The sequence below is a fragment of the Ixodes scapularis genome, unplaced genomic scaffold (assembly GCF_016920785.2).
Source record: "Ixodes scapularis isolate PalLabHiFi unplaced genomic scaffold, ASM1692078v2 PGA_scaffold4__175_contigs__length_147842914, whole genome shotgun sequence".
NCBI classification, from domain to species: Eukaryota; Metazoa; Arthropoda; class Arachnida; order Ixodida; family Ixodidae; genus Ixodes; species Ixodes scapularis.
In genome coordinates, this window is record NW_024609879.1 from 112692405 (window position 1) to 112708251 (window position 15847).

The following is a 15847-nucleotide window of genomic DNA, read 5'->3' on the forward strand; positions in this document are numbered from 1 at the left end:
ACAGGTCTGCGCTGCAGGTAGGTTCAAAATTTGACTTGAGAACTTCAAACACTCCATAGAGGTTGCCTTAGGAACTACAGATAATAGACACCATGATACCCTGTAGAAATGTTTTTTTTTGTTGACCAAAAATCGTCGGTATAAATTACGTTTACATTCATGTCTTTGTTGGGAAGATGACTCATCCAGACGCAGTTATGACGGGTGCAGGCGATACCACCTAAGATACAATGACGGGGAACTCACCCACACCCTCCACGGCTACCCAAGCATCATTTATTTACTCATTCATGAAACCTCTTTGAGGTTTCAGCATGATGGACACTGTGCTCAAGCAAAGTAGACAGAAGTCTTATCGAAATGTTAATATGGCATAAACGAAGACACTTTTCAAACTTAAATTTCTGTGAACCAAACTGGTTCACAGACATAATTGTAATGTACTGATCAAATCATTTCAAGAAACACTTAAAAACAATGGTAGTCAAACACTGAATGCCAAAAGCGAAAAAAAAAAAAAAACATAAGTAGGTAAGGTGTTATCTTGTAAAGCAAAACATCTGAAAACGCTCCTTGTCTCCTCAGCTCGGGTGAGGGGCACTTGTTTACATGATTGCTCATTAATGCCCGAATAAAGAACCGTTCACACTTGAGCTGAGAAGCCTTCAGCGCGAGCTCGCTGGCTTCTGGAGTGGTTTCGTTGCGCGTGCCCGCGCGTTCACACTTCTTTAAGCGAGGGAGAAAGCTCGCGTTGAAGGCGGAGCTTCTAGTCTCAGCGTAAGGGTGTACTGAGTATTCGCGGCGAGAAGTTTGAGTATCGCCGCCTGGTGGAATTCGTTCACAACCTAGAGTGAGGGTACTTCAATTCCCTCTGCTGGTGAAAGCATGTGCAATTTCAAGCTTCTATGCACTATGAAAATTAAAACATAACCGCGTGGGTAGCACGTGAACTACCCGCAGTGTGGAAATCAGACACACCCCTAACGAGCTTCTCACCTCAAATAGCTAGCCCGCGAGATCGGGGCTTTGAAACGTTCTTCTGCAGAACGAGCTCTCGCGCTGGAAAGGCACGTCCCCCAAAGCCAGTCGCTTGGGCTAGTTTGTGTTTCTAGCCTTAGCTGTGGTCTCAGCATAAACGTTTAAGGAGCATTAGCGGCGAGATGTTTCTGTGGCGCCCTCGTTTGGTTACCTTTCTTGACGTCACCTTGCGAACAACAAGCTCGATGGTGTTTGTAATAGGCATTCTGGAAGCCTGGAAGGAAGGAAGGTCTATTTAAGAAATCGGCTGGTGGGTTTATAACTAACCCGTCTTACGTGACAGTGAAATGCAACTTGCAAACTACGTAAGGTAAGTTTTGAGCGGGTTGAAAACTCGCTATCCGCCTTAGATATAAAAAAAAAAAAAAAAACTATAGACCATTCCAATAATCGCCATCTTCTAGCCGCAATATTTGTCTGCTTGGCTGCGGAACGTATGCTGAGCATGTGTCGTAGCTTTTTTTTTTTCCCCAAAATATTCGAAGGTGCGAGTGCAGCCCCTGATATTGCTTAAAAGTTATATAGTGCTTACAATTTATAGGTTTTTTGAACTTACAATTAACTGGAAGTTATCGGATGGCACCAGCAACGCGTCTTCGACGGATATTTTAGCCAACAATATACAGGGTGTGCGGATGTAAACAAAAACCAATAATGGCGGAACTTCCCCGGGGGGAGGGGAATTTACATCAAGTTGGTTATTGTATTTGCTTGTATTTGATGGCCCGCAGTGAGTAGCGAGAATTTTAATAGTCTCACCGTCGAGTGCTAACTACCGAACCTCCTAAAATTTACTTATACGGGGTCAATATGCCTTCATTTTCCCGTGGGTGAAAGGAAAGAGCACTTGTTCCTCAAAGAAATGATAAATCTGCAGAAGGTTCCGTGGGCGCATTTTCAGGGCAACCTATTCGGCTAGCTTGATCCATACCCCTGAAAACGTTCTTAATCTTACAAATCCCTAAACGCGTTCAACTGCTTTGAGAACGGTAAGGCGTCGTTTTGAGGCACCTACCTCCCCCAGGCACCGAAGATGCGCGCAGTTTCCCCTCGGGCACCCGCAGGGGTCGCCGAGCCGGGTCTTTGTTTTACCAGACAATCTTCGGAAAGCTTTTTTTTTTTCTTTTTTATTACGTTTCCTTTGACGCGACGCAAGTCTCTATGTACAATTTTCTAGAGTTTTGACTTCCCCACTTTTGTATTCAAGGTTTATTTCCCAGATAATTGTACACATCGCATTTTATATACAGTCCCCTGCAATACGAAAGACCCACTGGGAGCGCGTGGCCAAGTCTGTGGCTGGCGGAGGCACCGCGAGCGCTCCAGGCAGTTCCATTCAGCTTCGAGGTGAGGACGCTTACTCGGGGCTCGGTCAAAGCGCAACGCGCTAATCACTTTCTGCTTACGGTTTTTTAGCGTCCTCCCTTCGAAGCAGAATTAAATCGCCCGGGGCGCTCGCAGCGCCTCCGCCAGCCACCGCCTCAGCTACGCGCTCCCAGTGGGTCTTTCATATTGCAGGGGACTGTACGTGCCGTAATCGTAATAGCCCATCGCTGTAAAGAGAAGGGTCGGCCGAGGCGCCGCATTGTCGCGCTTGTCGTGTTCTGCCATCTGTCGGCAGCGCAGCTAAGCGGGCTAGCACATTCTACCAATGCCATCGTCGTCCTGTGATCAGCAACACTCAGGAAGTCGGCGGCGTCCCTCGTATCGAGAGAATCGAAAGAACTTCACTTGTGGCATTTTGTTGGTGCAGGCAAACATCGGCAACTTAAAAAGCATGACACTGAGGCATTCCTAGAGCTTATAATTCTCACAGAATTGCTCGCTTGTGAACCAAGAGACGTCGCGCACCCAAAGACAAGTTAAACATAGGAGAACAGGAAGTGTTTCTGTCTCCCTGTCATGGCGGCCGGAAGTGGCCTGCGCATCCTGTATACGGCCAGCAGTACATGCTGTTCTGCTCTTAGTGACATCTCAATGCGCTGCGACCGCGGAAACTCGGCAATTAGGCCCGTGACAGACGCCAAGAGGCTGTGGACAAATTAGTCAAAAACGTGTGCCAGAGAGTGTTGGGGATAACGTGTTACAAATGACGGCGATAACGGTAACACTTTGCTTTTTTTGTGACGTATCAAATTATACGCTAGGTTTTACAAACAGTAACAAATAACGGTACTTGCGTTACTAATTTAATTGTAAAAAATACTAATTTAATTGTAAAATTTAACAGTGTTACGTTACTAATTACATCTTCACGAAACTTAATAATTATATAACGACAGAATGTTTTCGTGTTTCTAGGCGACGAGTAATTTAAATTTTTTTGCATTTTTACCTTATTATTTTCGGCTATTTCTTACCAGCAATCAGGTGGAACCGCAAAACAGGATAAGGTAATTATACTATAATCGGAATGGTCATAATATATTTTTAAGACATTGCTTACGTATACCGTAACGTCAAAAGTGTAAGAAGTTTGATTTGTAGATACGAAATAACACAAAAGGAACGTGCGTCACGTTTTTCATACACGAAGCGCCCTTCCTTTTCCTTGAAGCTAACGTAAATCGGTAACGGGTTTCTTTTATTTGGAAGTACCAAGAACCATTTTGTTGTTGCTCTTTTTTCAGTAACGCGCAGATGACATGAGTATCAGCCGAACGCTGACGCATTAGTCGTGTCCGATCTGCGCCGGCACTCGGCCGTGGTACGATGACATCACACTGTAAGTTCAGAGAACTTTCTAACCTATACTTTATTTCACATTAACTCCGACTGCTGGCAACGTTACGATCCAATGTACCCATTCACATTACATATGTAGTTTTGGACTTAGGCTAGGTGGCGCAAGCTACCGCCCGCTACAAAGAGTATGGCCATTAACATCCATCCATTCATCCATCTATCTAATCATGCAGTGCCAAACGTCTAACGTCACGACGCTCGTCGCCTTTTTGCGCTTTCCTATCACTGGCTGAACCAATCTCGCACGGTGAATGAACTGTGATCCCGCGCTTTTCGATGTGCGTGATTGGTTGAGCCGGGGATTGCAGGCGAACAGTCACGACGGACGCCGTGAAGTCGCACTTTTGGGGCTGCATGATTGGGTGCACCGGATCATAGCCTTAGCTGTAATCGGACTTCATGTGGAAAAAAAACAAAACGGAAGCGGTGTTTGTTTAGCTTACTAACGTACAGCGGAGGTATCGCCGCAGTCTTAACATAATGCGTTAAAGGAGCCAGCGTGTTCCACTACGTGATGCCAATGTCTTTGAGGTTGAGTTAAACAAGGTGAGTCGAAGGAATCGTTAGCCCTTTGAAGGCATCGAATAAATCGGTTTTTTATCGTATCGTGCCAAGGTTTTGTATACAGGTGGCGGACGATTGTACATTTCCGAGAGTGAACTTACCCGAGGAAAGAGTACGAAACTACGAACCTGATTAGGCGACCTGTACGGCCTCCGTCTGCTAAGAAAAGGCGTCTGATTGACGCAACAGCGGGTAAGAGTGCGCGGCGGGGGGGGGGGGGGGGGGGGGGGGATGGGGGAGGGCTATAGATTGAAGACGTCACGGGCGAAGCGTTGCACAAATTTGTTTTGTTGACCTAATATCTGCCATGTCAACAAAAACAAAACATTTCGACATAAAATGCTGGTCTATGACGAGCTTAGGGGAAGCGCTCGTTCGCCACCCCGCTTTTCTTAACCCGCTGACAGACACACAGAAAGAAACATTATGAATCATGCTCCTTTTCAAGCGTTCTCTTTTGATTCAGCTTTAATCTATCCACCGTCGGGCGACGCCAGCACCAACGACTGCGGTTATCGCGTCGCCCCGGGCGACTGTGCTCTGCTGCGAGAGTGCCGCGGTTATCTGAAGGAGGAACCGGGATACGTCTGGCGAACCGATCGAGCCAGTCGGATTTTTGTTGCGGATCGCAAACATCAAGATGGCGGACGGGAGGCCGCCGGCCGAGTAAGCTGCTGTCTCTTTTGTATCTTGAACGCTAAATCCCCAGCCTTCAGGTGATTCCCAAGGCACCCACTGTGGCGGTTGTTCACTGTCTTGGCGAAGTCAGCTGTATCTTGAGCGAAACTTGGAGTCTTTCTTCTGCATATTTGTTGCAACGTAGTGTATACATACGCTACCGGCTGGCGGCGAACTTTATGGCGGTAGTTGTTGAAGAGTGTGTGCCAGACAACCTCTGCCAACAACTTTGTTTGCCATGTAAAACATGCAAACTTGAATTTGGTAAACGATGGTGGTTTTAATGTAATAATTGAAGAATATACCTACGGGGTGTTAATTTTTGTACTGCGTTAAAGGGGGGGGGGGGGCTGAAGGAACTGCCAGGTTAAAGCGATCTGGAGCACTACGCTTTCGAGCTGACGTAGTATATACCCGACTTAGTGCTTAGTGTTCAGTGCGAGTTACTGGTTTCATGTATACCGGGCAGGAAATAGAACATAGCCGAAAATTAAAATTAGCGGCAGCGCAAAGTACCCTTGTTTGACATATATGTTAATTGATCTATGAGGGCAGGCAACGATTGTATCTACATGAGTTGCACGTGACTTCATTCAAAGAAAGCTCAGATGACCACCAGAGACGAGGGCAAGAAGGAGCTCCCTTCTTACGAGGACCCTCTTTTGTTCCCCACAAATTTGCACAGGCTTCGCTATTCTCCTCCCAGAAGATTATAGAAGATAAACCCGTCACTCAAAATTCTTACAAAGCAGCTTCCCTCTCCTCTTTCATGGTGGTCAAAAGTATGCGATGTGACGTCTGTGCAACCCATGTATACCTTTGGAAACACAGCTGGCATTTTTTCAGTGGGTGAAAAGTTAAGAAAATGAACTTGGGATATTGCTGCTTTAGCTCTGGGTTGCCAGTGGCAGCCGTGAGTGCTACAAAACAGCAGGCAAAAAGGGTTGGTCAGATAATTAACTAAAATGCTTTCATTCCATGCCCTCTCTTTTTTTTTTCCTCGGAGGTATAATGTATTTGTAGAGACTTACATTCTACCTCAGTAGAGTCTGAACATTTAGTTAAATTTTAATGAAACAAGTTTTTAGCAGGCACTTTGAGGCGAGAAGTGTCAAGCTTCTGCTGCACACCTTCAAACCAAAACTAAGCGCGCATGGAGTGGCGCTATCGCTCCCGGCTTCGCTTGCGGAACCGGCGGAGGGCTAAAGGAGTAGTTTCGGTTTGAAGTCGTGTACAAGGATTGCACTTTTCATCTCGGAGTGCCTACCAGAAACTTCTTTTAGCGACATTAAAAGAAAAGTTTTTGGAAACGTCCCAGGTAATTGAAAGCTAATTAAATAATCTCGCGTATTTTGTTGTAGCTGACATGGCCACCAGCTTAACCAAAATATTACAAAATAAAAGCAAACGGAGTTTTTTTTAATAATTTCTGTCCGACCAAAAAACAACCTCTATAAAGTTTACTTAATTTTATATGATTCTCACAAGAATGTTTGTGGCGGTGAGTGGTTTTCAAAGCAGTTATTACAGTTTATCTCTGAAGTGAAGGTCGTTTGGTGGAGTGGTATATCCAGTAGTCGCTTCAAGAATAATGCTCTTAAAGCAATAATTGGTAAGAAAGTCTTTGGACTTTCCTACCGTAGTGAAACAAGTCTACCGGACAAAATTCCAGATATCGGACTGAACATAAGGGGTTCGGGTGTTGACAAAATTTCAATTGAACCGTAAAATGAACAGGTGACGAAGGTATTTATGTTTTGTCTTTTATGTGGAGAAATCTATCGCCAACCCAAAAATAAACAGAATTAAATATTACAAATAAAAATCAAACTGCGAAGTCAGACAAATTTGGAATTTTTTATGAAAGTTCAGAAGTGTACAAAAAGACAAACAATTATTGAACATTTTGTTGGAAAATAAAATTCTAGCCGTTTTTTTGCCTGCACTGTGAGTCATTGTGAGGCGTCAGTCAGTCTTATCTGCCTTAAGTTACGCACTGCTTTTGAGATATATTCTAACACTTAGGAATTCAAGGCCAACTGAGGTGTGAGCATACAAAGTAGAAACGCCAAAAATAATGCGGATCACCACAGAGCTTTCTACGACGAAACCGTCGGCTGTAGTAGGGCTTTCGTTTTCTTTCGAACTTCGGGTGTAGCTCAGGATGACAACTGGGGCCGTTCGTGTTCTTAAATGTATTAGCGACACTAAATTTTGCATTAAAATGGGCGGCAGTTTTTATTTAAACAAAAAAAACATATCTTGTTTGCCAACTTAATGTGCAAACGACAGTTTTTTTTTGGAAAATTTGGTGGCATGTATTTCAAACTTAGTTTTTTTAAACCTTTTAATGGTGAGCCGATGTAGAACAAAGATTCTGACGAAGCGCTAAAATCGTTCCACAGAATGATTCAAAACGATACGTTGGTTTTAACAAAAACGACTGAAGCCACGGGAACAACAAAATCACCGGGACAGCCTTTTCGCCGCACACAACTCGACAAGTGATACCAGAAGAGTAGCTTCGTGAAGCGCTCCTGGATCGCGGATGTAGACTCCTCGTCACTGATTGGCCTAGAACGGCATGCAAGTCTTTCAGCTGTCCGGCTTCCAGTCCGGGCGTCTTACCTTCGGTGGCGCTACGGCGTGTCGTTAGCTTCGAGCCTGCACGCGCATCCAGAGCACAGCGGAAGGCAACGAGCCCGCGCTGGACGCCGGGCATTCGAAAATAACCACAACGCCCTGGCGTTTTAATTCTGTCCATGACTATAATGTCTCGGTCGTTTCCTTCCCAAAAATAGAAAACTTGGCGTATCACTTTTCGCCTTTTGAAGGTAAACGGCAAGACTCCTTCACTTTGTCTGACCGGATCTGACGCCAAAATCTGATGCGGCCAATCATGAAGCGGCAGAAGTGCATTCTCACGGCGCTACTCGTCTTCGCGAGTTAAGTATCACCGACTGAACCAGTCCGGCACAAAGGAAGTGGGGGATGGAGGCACCTTCTCGTGCCCGATCGGTTTCGTTGGTGATACTTAACACGCGTAGACGAGGAGCGCCGTGAGAAAGCACTTCTGCCGCTTCTTGACTGGCCACATCGTAAAGTCGGCTGCGATCGGACTTAGAAAGACACGGTCTCTAGTCGCACAATACATCGCTTTATCTTTATGTCCAAGTAGCACCAACGCTGCGAGCTTATGGAATCCAATCAACACTCTCAGAAAGCACCACATAACGGGAGTTTTTTTTTTTTTTTTTACTGTTTCTACGCTTGTAATTTTGCCACTGATTCAATCAAGCGACGCGAAGAATCCGTCGTGACGCGGTATTTTTGATCTGTGCGTTTGGGTTTCTGTTGAAGCTAGTGTTTTGTCCTGCACGGGCGTAAGAGAAAACAGTCTAGAAAGATTTGATCACTGCTCCTTAGAAAAAAGATAATCTGCACATCAGAATCCTCCGCGTACGAACCATACTGAGGCGAAATGATTTGTTGGCCTAGTTGATTAAACAATACGAAAATTTAAAAGCGCAAAAGACAAGGACAAGAGGGAGACAACACAGGACAGGCGCTTGTCCTGTGCTGTCTCCCTCTTGTCCTTGTCTTTTGCGCTTTTTATTATTCATACTGAAGCGCATGTTATGGTCATTCGTGTTCATTGATTGTGCTTTAACTTTCGAAATTTTTGGCGTGTTCATTGATCGTTCTTTAACTTAAAAAAAAATGATGTTACTTTTGTAGTGGGCAGTACAACGTGAGTTTTGGGAATCGCATCACGTTTGACGAATCATTATAGAAAGCCCCATTGCTTAATACCACTTTTTAGTTTAGTTATTTTAAGGCTTGAATTCACGTATGCGGTTTGGGATTTATTATCTCTGACTCAAGGTTTAGCCATTGAACATGTGCAGAAAAATCTGATTCATATATTATTTACGACAGATGGATTGGACAGCGCGTTTATTATAATTACGAACATTTACCTACACGATTTTCGTTGAAGCTTTTATCTAGAACAACTGTCTGCGATTTAGTATTTTTGCGCAGGATTGTGAATGGTATTGGTTGATTCATTACAGCTTCTTAGCAGAGTTAATTTGCACGTTCCGTTTCACCCTACGATGCATTCCATTTGTTTCGATGTTCATTGAATTAAATTGAATATCCCTTAGCAAAAAGAAGCCGTAGCTGAATCGAATTTGAAATATATTGAATATGAATATTCATTTTGTATTCATTCTGTATTATTTTGTCCGCATTCCAAATACGCGCGTAAGGTATTCAATATATATCATAAATATTAATAAGAAAAGATTTAAGATATACCAAAATTATAATTCCTTCCCCCTCGAAACCGGCCTCACAATTTGTTTTAGTTTGTTAGTAAACAGTGTCCCTGTGGTACTTGAATGCACTACGAAATACATCCCAGAACTACACATTGGAAACGAACACAAACACCATGACGCACTGAGCACCTGAACCACAGTTCCGTTGACTGCTCTAGAGCCTTATATAGCCTACACATTGAAGGTAATCATTTAGCCGGTGACCAACTCGGCACTTATTAAGGTTCCAAGTATTCGATATTCTCCTCTCTGGCGTTTTCTGTCAAAGGGAAAACAGTGTTTGGGAGTTCGTGGACGATATCTCTTACTCAAACTCATTGGTACATCTAATACAACTAATAATAATTCGGCGCCGTCGCTTAAACAATATCCACAAAAACGTCTCCTAGAAGAGATGTTGTTGCTTCTCTGCATAGCACCACTCAGGACGAAGCGATTCAAGGAAGTTTCTTCACTTTAAAATAGTTATTTTGCTTTTTTTACTAGTTGACTATTTAATATGGCCATTAACGTCACTATATTAAAGTCACTACTCGCATCACATACAATGGTGAGTATACACATTCAGTGAACTAACATTCCGCTAACACAACACACCAAACATATCTGCTCACAGCACTTGCTGAAGGTTTCGAGCATCAGCATGTGTTGCGGTTGTAGTTCCCGAACCCCGTTTTTGATTGGTGTACAAGAAACTCATCAGGTGTGTTCTTGATAGAAAAAAAGGGAACAATAACATAAACTGGGCTGATTTATTAGTGCGATGCTGCACAACTCAATTGACAAACTAATGAAGTGTTGTATTTAGGCACTTCAGTGTACTCCACATCTCCTTGAAGTGAACTTCTGATAGGCTAGCTCTTTATTACTTTGGTAGTTTAAGCCAAACTACCAAAGTATTGCAGCCAAAAGATACTTAGAGTATAACACAACAGTATTTACGATTTTCATGTATTTTAAGAGTATTCTGCAGATATTTTTGATCGCTGCATTTTTATTAGGGTTGGAATATATTTTGCATGAAATGAATATTTAAAAAAATCTATGTGAAAGGTATTTTGCGCCTACTAATTTAGTATTTACATATTTCAGAACGCATGAAGGGAACTTGAAGTGTAGTTTAAATAAAGGTATTTTAAAAAAAAGATTTTAAGAAATATATTTTGGTACTAAGTAAAAAAAAAAGCGTATATTTTCGGTCTATTTTTGTGTACTTACAATTATGAACTGTGTTGCAAATACACTCAAATTAGAATGTGGTATATTTCAAACGTCTTTTTTCGCTAAGGGATACTTTACTCAGGCAAATGTCTTGGAGGATGGGGCAAACGGCGACTAGAGCCGCCTGACAAGGGCCCGTCCCCCTGTACAGTCCAACAGCAATGTACAGTAAAAAAACGAACAAGAAACAATTGCACCATTACATAAAAATACAGTGACATTTACAAAATGTGATCTAATAAAACAGAAACACATCAATATACCAACATAGATTATGCTAGAACTAGACGGAACCTTTTTAAGGTGGTTTTAAATGTGTGCATTCTGTTAGAGCTATTGATCAAGGACAGTATATCAGGGTGGTTATTTAATGATTGTGCCGTCTGATTAAACATCGTTTGTCTACCATAGTTGGTGCGTGTTCTCGATTGTGGATAATTGGTGTGACGGAAGGTGTATGTAGATGCCCTGTTGATATAATTTTCTTGCAGGAACTCGGGGTATAGTTTAATTTTGTGTAACATGTAAATTGCCAATTTCTGTGCGTGTGATTCTACTGTAAGAGGGGAGCATTTGATGAAATATGGGAGGGTGTATTCCGGATATGATACATTGGCAATTGACCGCACTGCTCTTTTTTGCAATAGAAGTAACTGAGATACACATGTCTTTAGTATGTACCCCATACTAAACTACAATAGCTTAAACGAGAATGATCAAGAGTTTATTAGAGCTACCGCTTTAACCAAACCGGAAGAATATATTTTAGCCCACTTATAATTCGGATTGCCCGTAAAATTTCGGTTCGAATCCGATCAATATGGTAAGACCAATTTATATTTTCTTGAAAGAATACTCTTTGAAACTTGTGGTTTTTTTTTTTTTTGTAACGAATTTCAGTGTTCGTAAATCAAATGTTTAGTTTTCGATTAATAGTTATATTTCTTGCTCTAAGTATTTATTTTGCTTTTTAACGCTTAATTCCAATTCATTGCACGCCAACTACATAGCTCTACCACCCAGTTGCTCGCTAATGTTTCAAGCTGATATATGTTCGTACTCGAAAAAAATACAGTTGTGTCATCTGCATAGAGTGGACTATCAGGTGTAGTGGTACGTTAACAATATTATTAATGTATCAGAAATAGATATGGTTCGAGGATTGATCTTTCGGGAACCCCATAATGTATGTTACCGGTATCCGATTTCTCGCAACCAAGAGTGGTGTATTGGACACGTTCTGATCAATTACTTTGAATGAGTCGTGGTGCAAGACCTCTTACACCATAACTATAAAGCTTTTTTAAGAATTAATTTGGTGCTTGATCGAATTTCCCTTTTTCCTTTTTTTTTGAAATCTAAAAATAAACTTAATGTATAGAGCTTGGTTTAAAAAATTTTATGCTTAATATTCAGTAAAGCTTCTTCAGTAAATTTCCTTTCCTGAAAACCATATTGCTGTTTTGCAAGGAGATTGTGTTTGCTAAAATGATCGGACAGTCTGGAATTTATTATCGTCTCTTTTACTTTTGAGAATATTGCTAATATGGATATGGGTCTGTATAGTTATTGAAAGTAATAATTGGTCCACCTTTGTGTATCATTGATACTCGGGTGATCTTTAGTCTCGGAGGAAATACCCATGTGCGTAATATTTTATCCCAGAGTGCAGAAAAAGAAAGACTAATTATATGAGCAATTGTTAATTTCTATAGGTTTAACTTTTAATTCATTATCACCACATGCGCCACTGTTTGTTTTAATGAATTTATCACGTTAAAAACTTCAGTCTTCGTGGTTGGTGATAGAAATATAGATACTGGTGGGCGTACGTATTGACGTATAAAGCGTTTTCATGGAACGAGGATGACGTTGGATCGCCTGAATATAAAATATGTGAATTAAACAAATTTGCGAAGGTTCTACAGGAATAATCAACATCATATCTTCTAAGGACACTGGGGATAGTGCTACTCAAGTTGGACATTAATTCTTTTGCTGTTTTTTGTACTTTCTTTCGATTATGTTGATTTGCGATGAATTTACTTTTGGAATAGTTTGCTCTAGACTTTTTTATGTCGCAGTTTAACTCGTTCCGTATCTTTTTGTATTCAATCAATGTATTGATGTCTTTAGTTCTTATAAATGCATCGTAGAGCTCGTTTCGTTCATTTATTCGTTTGAAAAGATATTCCGTAATCCAGGGTTTCCGTGACCTCTTATGCCTTTTGGCTTTGCTAAAGGAAAATGCTCTTTCAAAGGCATATTTTATTTTCTTCAATATCGTATCAGAGGATGTAATGGAGCTTGGCTCATTGTAGATAGCATTTCCAGTTTTTGTTTGATACAAGCGCAACAAAGCGTTCGATACTATAGTCGTTTATATCTGTATAGTAAGGGCTACTGGTATTCGTTTTATTGCAGCTAATGTTTTCACATGAAACAAAACAGGGGTAATTGATCAATTAATCAACTATTATTACACCGTATACAATGTTGTTAGTCATTACATTGATTATACACAAATCATTTAAAGTCTCAGTATCAGACGTAACGGAAGTAGGCCGATCTGTAATATTTTCAAAATCATTTGATTGCACAAGATATAGAAAATTCAACTGCCATGAGTCAGATAGCATCAGATTGATATTAAAATCACCAAGTATAACAGGTAATTTACTATCAAAAGAAAACTGAACAATAGCTTCCAGGAATCTAAGAAATACAATAGGGGACCAAGAGGGCGGTCGGTATACGATAGCTATAATGTAATTACGACACTTCACAAGAAGGCACTCAACATTCGAACAGACACAATATATTCGCTAATGAAACTGAATACCAGGTTACTTTTATAGTAAAGAGATACTCCCCCACCTTTTTTTTCGCTCCGAAATATGCTGAAATGGTTCTAACCATTACATTCAGGCATATGATAATCGAAGGTAAGCCACGTTTCAGTGAATGGTAAAATATCGAAGCGGTGGTCTTGGCAGTCAAGGAATTCTTCAATGTCGTCACATTTGTTTCCAATACTTCTTGTATTTAAATTGAAGATAACATACTGTGGCTGCGTGAAATGTTTTCTTGAACAAGATTTTTGAATGAAGTTTTAGTATAATATCCGTGTTCCGTAGGACTTTCTATTAAAAATAAAGAGAAATAAAGATGGAAAAAGCTTGGAGTGCAGCGCTGGTCTATCTTATCACTTCCAGGTCTTCGCGTTCTATCCTAATAAGACGTTCACCGGCCGCTATTCTCACGAACATTTTGCGTTCTTTGTGCCATGCCAATTGATTGCCTTTTTTCGACCGTTTTAGTGCTTAAACTTCAAATGTAATTTTTTTTTTTTTGGTGTCAGATTCTCGTAGATGAGTACTGTGGATTTTGCAGCAACTTGTTTCTGGTTACTCGGTATGTACACCATACTAAGATAACTGACATCGTCAGACTTAAGAGAGAGTCTGTGTGCTGCTTCAAGATTTTGCTCGGTCAGGTTTAATAGTTGGAGATGTGCAGAGAGTATATTTAACTTATTCAGCAAGTACTCATTTTCGCAGGGCGCCAGACCGTGTACCTGGATGTTTTGTCGTCTACTGTACTGTTGTAGATCGTTTAGTTCACGCCTGAGTTGTTGTACAATAGGGAGCAAAAGTTAGCAGGCCACGGTAGCGCGTGCCGAAATGCATCGCCGCGCCATCCGACGGCGCGCCGCCGCATTAAGGAGCCGCGCTAACCGCGCTTTGCGCGTGCGCGCCTTTGCTCGCAATCCTGTCTCTTTTGCTCGTTCCTTTCTGACGCACTCCTGATAACAGGAGTCGGCGCCAGGGGCGCAAGTTAGCGCTTCGCTGGCTGTCATGCTGCTGTTTGCTTCAGCCCCCTCGTCACCGGGCTTTGTGGCGGCTGAGGCGGCATTTTCGCAGAATACAGAGCAATTATAAGATGAGTTGGTTAATAAACGTTTTATTACCTATCACCGGCCAATAGACAGCTTGGAATCATTGCTGTCGAACTTCGGAAAGATGGCTGTTTTCAGTGCAAATGGTCATAACACGCCGCTGAAAAGCGTAAATAGCAAGAAATAAAAAAAAAAAATGTTGTTTAGCACGCGGCTGAGTTTGACGCGAAATGTAATTTGACGAGTGACCCGCACTGCGGGGGGGAGAGAAGGTGGTGGGGGTGGGCGGGGGCATGCACGAAGGGCGTGCATGCGCAAACCGCGGCTTTTTAACACGGCTGCACGCCGTCGGGCGGCGCGGCGATGCATTTCGACACGGGCTCCTGTGCCCCGCAAACTTTTGCTCCCGACTGTACTTCGGTATGTCCACCTGATTCCACATTTTCGACACTCTTCTTCAGTTCAAATATTTCTTTGTTTTGCTGTTGTACTTGGGTAAGCAAGACATCGTACTGGTCAGACAAAAGCTAAACCGAGCGTTCGATTCCGTCAACAGTGTTCTTCATTTCCATCACCGTGTCAACTTTTGCGTGTAGTGCCGTTATAGCAGACAACATTCTCTTTATTTTTGCGAGTGTGTTTTCGTCATATTTCTCGTTCTAGACGCGGAATCGTCAGTTTCTAGATTGTTACTTCCTTGTGCTTTCTTACACCTTGGGCATGTCGATGTCTTTTTAGAGGCAGCACTTTTCTTCTTAAGAGCAATTCTAAAGACTTTTTGTTGCTGCATATTTAAGCTGGATAAGCTTTCGGCTTAACCAGCCTTAAGATACAGCTATAAAAGAAGTTCCCTCTTCGTCCAGGTATTAAGGAAAGAGGAGAAAAGAGGAAGGGTGGCAAGGAGTACACGGTGAATTATTTTGTAGGTTGGTCTTTAGCCACTACACGTCGTGCAGCCGCGGGGTAGATTGATGGGATAGGATGGGATGAACACGGCTTCCCAGCCAGTTCCTCCAGGAGTTTACTGACTTTAAGGTATCAATGTTTATCGAAGCAAAACTTGTGTGCAACTTTTGTCGTGGGAAAATTAGTATTGCCAATGGAAATAACACCAACGCCAAATCCAGCCTAAGATATATTAATTGATACAAGCGCGTTGGACTTTTTTTATCTGGCATACGTTTACATGCGGATAATATTAATTTTTTTATTTTGTTTTAACAGAAAACACTGCGTAATTAAACTCCGAATTTTGGAGAATTGCGAATCAAACAAAAATAAACTCCCAAAAACTTCAAATTCCCTGTAAAAAATAAACTCCGAAAAAACACCCTCCGAATTCGACGAAAAATAAACT

The 15847-nt window shown here is 41.9% G+C and overlaps 1 pseudogene; it reads right to left on the minus strand.

Annotated features, from left to right (window-relative positions):
• Nucleotides 1-12904: 12904 nt before the first annotated feature.
• Nucleotides 12905-13479, minus strand: LOC120837681 (annotated as a pseudogene).
• Between the last annotated feature and the right edge of the window lie 2368 nt (nt 13480-15847).